Below are 11,712 nucleotides of genomic sequence, written 5' to 3' on the forward strand. Positions count from 1 at the left end.
ATGATTTGCTATTTTCCCCTTGTCTACATCTTCTCAAATCACAGTTGTGCTGAGTGTAAATGTTGCCAGGACTCTAGGAAAATATGACTTTGCCGCTGACTTGCACCTTGACGATGTCCTGGTGTTTGCTGCCGGAACTGACTTCCATACACCACCCTCCTCTATCTCACTGGAGACATCATACTCATGGACAAGGTATGGAATGCAAATAACTGGACCACATTCATTAACTATCAGACTAACCTTAAGGGGGGGGGGGGGGGGGGGGGCTAAAAGGCCCACCCTCGACATTTTGTGCGATTACTCGGCAATGCGCATTGCTTTCACCGCGACGCTCGATGACTTTTTTCTTTTGAGTTCCCGCACATTTTGACACCAAATTTGTGACGCCCCGGGGTATGGTTCTGATGTTATGTAACTTTTTGTACGTGCACATCGGACTGAAAATGGCTCCAAAATCTGATTTTGAGTACAAAGTAATTGCAAATTGATATTTTTCACCATGGTTCATATAAATATGCTTATTTTTACTCTCACTGGCTGAATCTAGCAGTATTGTTCTTCCAAAAACGTCTGACATAAAATTTTGCTGAAAAAAAGACAAAAACAAAAGGTCAAAAAATAATGAAATACATAAGAAATTCATAAAAAAATGAAATACATGAGAAATTAATTTTGATATCGATTTTTTTTTTCAAGTACATTTGCCAAGAATGCCACAAAGAGTATTTGGACCAAAACTTGCACTTTGGAACTTAATTTACTGACTTATAGCACAAAAGTCTGATTTTTGCATAAATTAGCATAATTAATTAATGTAAAATAAAAGAAGACTATTTTGAAAAATCTAATATCACGATCTTGTAGATTACATCGAACACAACATTGTGCAAATTTTCACGGTGATCGCGCGATCCATGGCCGAGATCTTGGGGGGGGCCCTTTAGGCCCCCCCCCCCCCCCCACCCCCCCCCCCCACCAGTCTTTCCAGCTCCCAAAATACCCCAGTCTGTTTTAGGGTTAACCCTGTCATCAGCAGACAGTACCTTTCACATACAAAATCAGTTGCCTTTTAGATAAAAAGGACATAAAAGGGTTGAATGTTTAAGTGTTTTCAGGAAATATAAGCCCTTGAAGCCTTCTTTTCCTTTACCCCAAGAGTGGGAAGGCACTGTGTACTATCACAATATTTGCTCTTGTTTCAGAGTCAAAGAAGGTATCAAATACTCATGGGATTCATAGCATTTTTGAGAGAATGTTGAATGTTGGCTTTAATTGTCAGACAAGGACAATGGTATCAGTCTTTTTAAAATCAGACGTAAGTTTAGAAAGTTAACAATGTTACATTTTTGTATGTTATTGCAGAACTGTGAGGATGGCCAAATAATACAAGGTATACAGTACATACTGATTACATTACTATGATGTCATCATCAGTTCACAACTTTCCTGTGGATTTGTTCACTGAAATATGAAATTAAAATTTTTGGCCAAAAGTGTATCAACTACAACCCTTTCCCCTAAAAGTCATAATTGTTAAGTGATATCAATGCCATAGCTTTGATGTGATCGATTTTTATTCTTTTGATTGTGTGATGATATATAAAAAACGTAAATGGAAATGATCATTAGCACTCTTTCCTGCAAAAATACTTAACTTTCAAATTTCTACACTTTCGTATTTCATAGCTGAGTTTGGTAAGTCTTGTACCAGCCCATCTTTTTGACTGTTTTTTTGTCTTTCTGAAATTCAAGTTGAACATGGAAAGGAATTGCAGTTTTTGAACTGAAGTAAATGAAGTGAATCATGGACTATGTATGAATATGCGTGTTTTCATCATTATTACTTGTATTGCCATTGCCAAGCTTAAAATGTCACTCTAACCTCCTCAGGCCAGTTGTTTTCCTGCCCATTTGCTGTCTGCCAACCCTGGATCTCATGTGATAGATGCATGTGCAGCTCCTGGTAACAAGACAAGCCACATGGCAAGCCTGCTGAGGAATCAAGGGTTTGTGCATCTCACATTTTCTCATCTCTTCCGTGTGAAAGGAATATCATACAATCAAATCAGCTGCATAATTCTTGCTGACATTTGGCTATTTTACTTGCAAAATTTATATCTATATATTTTTTCTTCATATATTTGGTGTGAGAATTTATTCCGACTTTGGAAATTTGACTTCTGCGAGTCTGACTTTTGTAGAGGTGACTGGGTATGTGACACTGGCATGACTTTAATACTGTGGACTTGTTTGGAATATTCAATACCATATTGTTGTACAGTCTTTATAGTACCTATGGATCAACTACTGCCGTTTATATTTGCAATATTCATATATGAAACTCTGTCTTATGAATAAGAGTGTTTGAATTGACATAAAAAAAGTGATTTTTTTTTCACTTGTGGCTCTTAGAGGTTGCTAGGCAGCTACAATTGTACCTACTATACATTCTGTAATAAAAAATTCAAAGGAGCAGAAGAAGAACAAAAACATCTCTCTTGTTTTTGTATTTTTTACACTCCATTGGTCTCTTACTGGTTAATGCCTTATGAGTGTTAGTTCACTGTTCACACATAAAAAACAACAACAACGAAACTCTGTTTGGTTTTGTTTGTTTCAGGATCATGTTCCTATTTCATCTCTTTTCATTCTATGCACCAGGGTCCATGGTTAAAATCTTACACCTCTTACATCTTCTGCATCTTTATGGACATAACTCATACTTTCACATGTGCTGCAATACTAAGTTGGGCATGGGCAATGCTGGCCAAACTAGCAATGGCAAGCAAACTGGAATGTAAATTGTAAAGATTTTTGTCTTCCTGTGTAAATGGGACAAACATGGATACATTAAGAGTAGCTTATTGTACTACATACGTAACACAAACAGTTGTCTTATCATAGGAACTAAATGGGATGAAGGAGGAATAGTACAGTACCTCATTGTTAGTGAAAAAAAAATCAAGGACCTAAGGTGATTTGACAACTCTTCATGAACAATGGGAACATGCTTTAATTTCTGTCATATTGATTATTGGAATATATGATTTCATCTATTTTGTGCATCTTTTATATTGACAGGAAAATTTTTGCTTTTGACCTCGATGTGAAACGTCTTGGAGTCATGCGATCACTGCTGGATAGGGCTGGAGTGACATGTGCTGAGACCATCCACCAAGACTTCTTGACCTCTGACCCCAACAGCCCAGACTTCAGCCATGTCGAGTGTATCATTGTGGATCCCTCGTGCAGCGGATCTGGGATGGCCAACCGGAAAGACTACCTCGTTGATGAGAGTATTGGGGGTGACCCGGGTCGACTGCACTCTCTGCAACAACTCCAGATCCACATCCTTGGACATGCCCTGTCCTTTCCTCAGGTGAAGAGAGTGGTGTACTCCACCTGCTCTGTGCATCGGGAGGAGAATGAGGAGGTTGTTAACGCTGTAATGAGGCAGCGAGAGGGGTTCAGACTGGTGCCTGCCTTTGGTGACCAATGGGACCATCGGGGGTCATCGGAGATCGATGTGGGACCAGCATGCTTGAGAGCATCGCCGCAGGCTGACGCGACCAACGGCTTCTTTGTGGCGCTCTTTGAGCGTGTAACGGAGGAGGAAGGCAAACAGATGCAGGTGGGACAGGTTCCGAGGTCATGTCTTCCCATTGTTAATGGAATCAGCAGCCATGATGATAGACAGAATGAGGTGTTGATAAAGAAGAGCAAGAAGAGGAAACGAGCAGAATCTTGTGTGAACGGGGAAGCCAGAGTCACATTAGAAGCAAATCATACTGTGCAATCGGAGCCAGAGGCACAGTCTACGAAGAAAGTGGAAGGGAAACCAGAAGTCACTGAGGACACAGATTCACTCTCTGAAAGAACAGTCACTGTAAATTTTGACAAATCAAGAAAAAAGAAGGGGAAGAAGAGAAGCAAGAAAATTAATAATGAAGAAATTGAGAATTGAAGCAACAAATGTAAGAAACACTTACTGTTGACTGAAAATAAAGGACCATCACAAATCCTGATGTAGGTGTTTTTTTTATGCCTCCACCACGAAGTGGTGCCGGAGGCATTATGCTTTCAGGTTGTCCGTCCGTCCGTCCTTCCGTCCGTCTGTAATGAATTTTGTGGACAGCGTAACTAAAAAACCTTTTGAGGTATCCTAATGAAACTTGGCATGTATGTGTATTAGGGGTTGAAGTTTGGGTAGCACATGCTCAAGGTCAAAGGTCAAAAGGTCAAGGTCAAATGCTTAAAATTTCACTATTTCCCCCATATCTATGCAATGCCTGAAGATATTTTCTTGAAACTTAGTGTATACATATATTAACTAATTAAGATTCTTTGGTGAAAGTTTGAGGTCATGAGGTCAAAAGGTCAAAGGTCAAAAGGTCAAGTAAAATATTAAAATTTCACTTTTTTCTCTGCATCTTGGAAATTGTTCAAGGTATCTTCATGGAACATAGTATATATGCATGTACTGACTGGCAGTGGTTATCCAGGGGACCGTTTCAAGAAACTTTTTGTCAGTGATTTACACTGACAACTGTTAAAAGCTACTGAAATCCTTGCGTCTGATTGGCTGATAGCAAATTTGTCGGTGAAAACCTCAGACGAACTCGTTGATGAAATGCCCCCCTGGGAATTTGGGGTTCCTGGGGTCAAAGGTCAAGGGCAATACTTCAAAATTTTACTATTTTCCTTATATTTATGTAATGCCAGCAGGATTATTTTATCTTTAACTTGATGTATGCTTGTATAACCCAATAGAGATTCTCTGGGATTTTTTTTTTTGCCAAGAAGGTCAAAGGTCAAAAGGTCAAAGATCAAGTGAAAGTGCTGAACTACTTCTTTCTCCATATCTTGGAAGTGGCTCAAGTTATCTTGAAACTTAGTACATATTTATGTATGTTTTGCCTGACAGTGATTCTCTTATAAATCAAAGGCCAGATGAAAGTGATAACAATTTACTGTTCAATACAGAAATTGCACTTTTTCTCCATACCTTGAAAATTACTCAGTGCATAAACTTATGAAAGGGTCAAAGTCAAGTTAAAGTTCTTAAGTCCCCAAATACATGCTCTCCTATTCATCCAAGTAAACATAGGTCAAGGAAGGTGAACATTCAATACATTTGTGACAAACATGTCATTTTGATATTTTTGCAAATTTTGTGAAAATGTAATCACACATTGTCCACATGTACTATAGACCTATTAGGAGAATCGTGCATTATGGCGGAGGCATACCAGTCGCCATAGCGACATTTCTAGTTTTTTTTTTAAATTATGAAGTTCTTTGTATGAATTAAACAGGTATCACTTGTTAAGAATCATTTCAGCTGTCCTTACCTAATCAAAATTAAACCCAGTAGATTTTTGATAGTACACGTCTGTACTAGATCTCTAAAAAAGTTTGCAGTTTTATGTCGAGATTGATGATTTTACCTACCATAGATTATATTGTAGCGAACTGTGCCATGGTAATTACACCAAGCAGTCTGAAAGTTCGTTTTGTCAGAATATACGACCACTCTGAAGAGGATGAGAACTCTTATGCCATTCTCATATGTCACCGATTTGCACCACGCACTTCACAGCATCCAACTCAAACCTACTATTTCATCGTACTCTCGCATAACCCTCATCACTTTACCGCCCTCTAACAATCGAATAAGAGTTGTGTCATGCTACATTATGTCACCTGTCCTTACACACCTGTGCATGATCTGCTGTACCTTATTTTCCCTCATGTATCTCCTTGTGGTGACAATTGTGTTGGTTTAGTTTCTCAAATTGTATTTCACATTCCCCGCAGGAAAATTGGCAAGAGGTCCTTTCTCCACGCTCGCCCATTATTCTGCGGCAAAATCGATGCAGTCAATTTGTGAATGAATTAATGAACATAATTTTCTTATGACATCTGTGTGGATTATTACTGCCTGTTTCTCTCACACACGTAACTTATTCATTCACAAACCAGTCAATTTCATTCTTGCGTTTGGTGTCTGAAACTAAAATTAATAATCAGGGGGCTTTCTCTTCCGGAGTGGGTACCGCCGCACGGTGGGCCAGGACATACCAAAGTGCACCGAAGGTCATTTTGGGCAATTTTTATCTTTTGATTTTTGACACACCCTGTTAAAAGGTAATACTTTGAAGAATATTTCAGTAAAATCTTAAACTCATGTACGTAGATTAAAGGGGTATATCACCATCCCAACAAGTAGCAAAAAACAACATATTACGAGTTTCAGTGCAAATTGTCACCACTTCAATGAAAAAGTAATTTTTAAATGCAGTTCTTAAGATATCAATCTATGATTGCACCCAAATATTTCTGAGAGTTCGTTATACTATATCAATGGTGTAAAGATACAAAGGGAAGCAATCTTTGTGAATTATCTGTAATCTTTGTATCTTTGTAATTATCCTGGAAAATAAACTTATTTTTTGTGTTTTTTATATATCTATGTGAAATATTTTGATTTCCATGGATTTCCAACTAAATTCTGTTACCACTACATTGCCTGATGTGTCTGCTTTAAGTCGATACCAGATTTAGCTGCCACCTTCTGCCACTTTTTGTGTAAGAGCCGATTTTCTGTGACACATCACTCATAAAATATGTCTATTTTGGACCACGCAGGCACCGGGGGGAATATATCTGTCATCATACACCGCCGCATGGGGTGCGCATGACTTTTCCCCCCTCCTTCACGTCAAGGACCAATAAGCACGTCATTAACACCCACATCATGGCCTAAACACCAAAAAGTAAACAAGATGATAATTTATTGGGCTAGTTTTGATTTCTAAAAGTCCCCTCTTCCAAAGATGAAAGTATACTGTACATAGCTATGGGGGTAAAGTCTCGCCTTGTACTTCCTAGGCATCACTACAAGTCATACCTTCCTAGCTCTGCGATACATAATAATGAATATCAAAGAACTTCAACGATCTGTGTACCCATCGATACCTAAGAACTTTGATCCTGCTTTTCACAAAAGGTAAATAATGATTCACATGGTATGGATTTAATAAATCTTTGTGTATATTAATGATGCAGACTTTCATACAACAGAAACTCTTTCTTATTTGCTTAATCATTTCTCTCTCCATATAAGGGGAACTTTCTAAGCTGTTTTAATTCCAGTATAGTTTTTAAGAGACTAGTCTTTAGAGTGTGGAGCTTGTATAAATGATCGATGTGGCTTATAGCGTAATCAGGTAGAGACCGATAAAATGATATCAAAGATTGGTTTTATATCACACATTATACTGTTAGAAAAGAGTGCAGATATTCACCTATCAGTGTAGCCTCTGCGTCATAAAATTATTTTCTCACTCATTCACAGCCCTGAACAACAATTATTTGCTTGACTAGTCTGTGGCTGGAATTGATTCCTTCAATGAAACGCCAACTTTTTGAAATCGCCCATGTTGAATGATGTTTAAATGACACAGAAGTGTGCTTTGAAAAGTTGAGTGATTTTGTGAGTCAGCATCATGGATTATCAGGAAATGAGATGCATATCCAAGCATCAAAATCACTCAGACAATTCGTGTACAAGTGCAGATGGAGGTGGAAGAATAGCAATCGTACCTTGGACAAGTTTCCACGTAACTACAGTGACTGGCTCGATGGTAATATGTTCACAGAGGAGGTCAGTAAGTTGCTAAGGCTGGACGTACCTGGAACGTCTCATCAACAGCCCACTGTGGGCTGTCCATCTAAAAAATGGCAACATCTGTCCAAAAAATCCAAGCAAAGAATGGCGCAAGATCTACTGAGTCACACAGAGCCACCGGAACTGCTTTTTGCAGCATAGCAGGCCCCGGAGCATACAAGAAAAATAGTGACTTAAAGTATGTCCTGAACTTAACTCTGATATCCCCATCAAGACGTACCAAAGTGAGAAAACTCATATCACAGCCAGTTAAAACAAGAACCGTACACACCTGACGAAACATTGTCACTACTTTTAGAAACGGACGTGACAAAGCAGTCATAGCAAATGATAAGAACAGCTGCAAACTGTAAGCATGCAGACATCTATCCATCCTACAACGCAGTAAGAGAAGCCAAAAAGAAATGCTACCCTGAAAATATATCGACAAAGGAGGATTCTGCCAAAAGTCCCTCCCCAGAATCTCCTCGATCACACGGCACTCGGGATCATCCAGGAACAGAAGGAAGCAATCATTGAAGTTGTCGAGAATCTCGAGGATGATGAACAGCTCCCATGTAAGCTTGTTTGTAAGTGGGGATTCGATGGTTCTTCTGGTCAGAATGAATACAAGCAGAGGTTCACCTCCACAGATCAATCCGAAGAGAGTTTATTTTGCACTACAATGTTCTCATTGCAGCTGCTTTCAAATGGTCGTGTATTATGGGAGAACCCAGTACCCTCTTCAACGAGATTTTGCCGCCCGATTCATTTACAGCTCAGCAAAGAAACAAATGATTTATCTCAAGAGGAAACATGTCAATCAGTGAAGAAATTCGCAACTTGCAACCGATGGATGTTGCTTTGGATATCAACTACGAAGGTATGATCTATATCGCACAGTGGTTGACCAAAAGGTAATAAACGTACTGACGAAGACGAAATCATCTGTGCGATGCTGCATTTGCGGGGTAACGTCAAAGCGATTCAATATAACATTGAAGAATTACTCAGCAGAGAAGAGGAGTCCTATCTTGAGTAGGCCTATGGCCTCTCTCCCCTCGACAAGTGGATACGGTGTTTGGAAATGCTCCTCCACATTGCATATCACATTCCAGTAAAGAAGTGGGGGTAGGAACAAACGAGTAAAAGGCATTGGTTGCAGAAGGGAAGCAACAGAGACATGAGCGATTCAAAACGGAACTAGGGCTCAAGGTTGACGAACCAAAACAGGGTGCGGGAAACACAAATGACGGGAACACGGCACGAAGGGTATTTGCACATGAAAATTTGCTTGTTGATACAGTATTTGTGGACTAGATGAATCCCTGGTACATAAATTGCACATGCTCCTCGTGGCCATTTCATGCAAACTTCCCCTCAATCCAGACAAATTCGGGTTATTGTTTTTTTTTTGTCGAGAAACAGCAGAGCTACAGGTACAACTGTATCCTTGGTTCAGAATGCCAGTTAGTATCCACATTTTGCTGATCTATGGTGCTAGAATTCTTTCAACATCAATACTCCCCATTGACATGCTGAGTGAGGAGGCACTAGAGGCAATGAATAAAGACAAGCTATTCCGTCGAAGGCATGCACGAAAAACAACCCAGACTGACAACATGAGCGATGTTTTCCATAGGCTCATCCTGGTAACAAGCGATATTGTCTTCAGCAGTAGGTCGATTAGTGCACCAGAGTCACGAACATTACCTCGTGAGGTTCAGGTGATGATCAAAGCGTCTTGTCATTTTCCTGACTGTGAGAGCTCTGACAGTGATTCCGAGTAACACCGTAAGTGAACAGAAAATTTTGTTTGATTTTGCTCACCTTATACCTATAGCTGATCGAAGAATGTTTTTTTTTTTCTTCAAATGATAGAATTTATTAATTTCTCGAAGCAACATAATTAAACAGAGGATGAATGAAATACATTGTACGTATTTATTGAAACCATATAAAGCCATTTCTTTGGTACTAAGGTGTTTTTTTTTTCATATTTTTTTTTTTCAAGCCATTTGGTCGCAAAGGATATACCCTGCCCAAAAGCTTGTATACATTTACATTACACAATAAAAACAGACTGCATACGGTGTACATTTGAATAAATCCGCTTGTTTACTTCATGCATACTCGTATACTACTTCAACAGCGGTTGCCACCGGCAACCCGAAGAACCCCTTTCGAGCAAGGATGAAGTCGCGCTTGGCAGTGCGACAGCCCGCCCAGGCCCACCCGACATAGCAACAGCGCGTGCATGCAAATTGTATAAAGTACAACAGTATCTTACCAATGTACAGGTTAATGAAACAAAATTAATTAAACAAAAATGTTTAATCGAAGAATGTCGAAGTAAGACGCATCGAAATTGGGGTTTTATTTTCCCCTTCCAATACGCTTCAGCGTAGTTTTTCTTTTCCTTTTTTCTGGGAAGGGGATGGTCCTTATAGAAACTTTTTTTTTTTTATAAGTTGGCAGTGTAATCATAATACATGTATGTTAGTGAATATGAGAAGCGTAAGTCAGGCTCTTTTCACATCAACCCTTGAAAAAAAATAGCAAAATTTGATATGACAACAAACTTGCAGATGATTTGCTAAAGGGCAAACATTGCTAGTTGCCGTAATACAATGCAGTAAGATGCTAAATGAGACCTGCACCTCAAGTTGGCTCTGCAGTATGGAATTATGATTTTTATTGTTTGTTTGTTTGTTTGTTTTAATCTCAAAGATAGATATGCACACACATTTTTTTTTTTAAAATCCAGACTCTCTTTTTGTTTTAACTGTTGTGACCATAAAATTCTGTGCACACGCACACACACTTAAAACATACAGAGATGTAATGAAAGCAAGTTAAGTACAACGCGGTTCTCAAGATACAAAGAATTTAATATTCACATTTGTTCTCTTAATGGCTTTACATTGTTACGTAGTAAAAGGCACAAATTTACTCCATTTTCACTACACCCAGTTAAGATGGATGCAGTGCTTTAAGAAAATACAATGTACTTTGTTAATGTTACAACAGACTTGCACCTTCTATTGTGGAAGATGTTTGTCTCAGCCAGATAACAATAACAATAAGCTCATCTTCATAAAATTCAATTCTATACCGAGATGCCATCATTCAGTATTCTTCAATGAATATCACTCATCATAATATCCTAAATTGAATGGAAAAAAAATACATGTACCTACTTGTAATCGTAAAAAGGAATTCGAAAGGGAATCAAGAAAAACATGTTGCTAATAGGCATGTTCTTATGAATTGAAGCAAGGTTACCACAGCGAAAGAGGACTTCTTTTTACTTCAAGTAACAACGGAAAACATTGAAAGGGTTACTTTCTCATGTTATAAACCATCAAGATGCGTAATTGCCAGTCCCCTCTTTATACATGCACTTCTAGGCTGATATGCATTCCATCTTAAGTCCAGTGTCCTGCCATGTTAACCCATAAAGGCAGAAAACTATACGATACAATTCTGGGGTTTTCAACTTTGTCTTTTTATTGTAAGCCCTACTGTTTGCAGTTCATTATAAGTTCTTCGTGAAAAAGAGTAAAATCCTCTTTCATTACGGCCCTTTGTTGTTAGCTCCTATAAGATTTTGGCACCAGTATTTTCAACCTCTAAATTAATTGCTATTTTTCATTGATCCTTAAATTGTCAACACATTTCTGGAGAAGAAAAAAAGGAGACAGTTTTCTTTCAAAGTGGCAGATTTGTGTACTCGGCTATCCAATTTTGAGCAGTTATGACATAACCTTTGCACGTAATTTTCTACAATTATGTCTTAAAGACATAGGGCCTACAATGAAATTCTTAGGTGACTATTCAGTACAGTACAAGATTCACAACAAGATTTTTACCTCCTGCAACTAAAATTTCCCAAGACGTTATGGCTTACTGGAGCAGTGCACGTTGTTTCCAGACATGAATATTGTCATTACTATCCACAGGGTGTTAGTGGCGGACAAAATGAAGAAAGTATTATGTATCGCCCCTGTCAGACTATGTATCTTTGTACAATATAGGCA

The 11,712-nt window shown here is 38.7% G+C and overlaps 1 pseudogene; it reads left to right on the forward strand.

Moving 5' to 3' along the window:
• The first annotated feature begins 7,654 nt into the window (after positions 1-7,654).
• Positions 7,655-9,916, forward strand: LOC139713211 (uncharacterized; annotated as a pseudogene).
• Positions 9,917-11,712: the final 1,796 nt, after the last annotated feature.

This window comes from Diadema antillarum, unplaced genomic scaffold, assembly GCF_040938485.1.
Source record: "Diadema antillarum isolate AM-2024a unplaced genomic scaffold, OU_Dant_1.0 seq00001926_RagTag, whole genome shotgun sequence".
In the NCBI taxonomy this organism is placed as follows: domain Eukaryota; kingdom Metazoa; phylum Echinodermata; class Echinoidea; order Diadematoida; family Diadematidae; genus Diadema; species Diadema antillarum.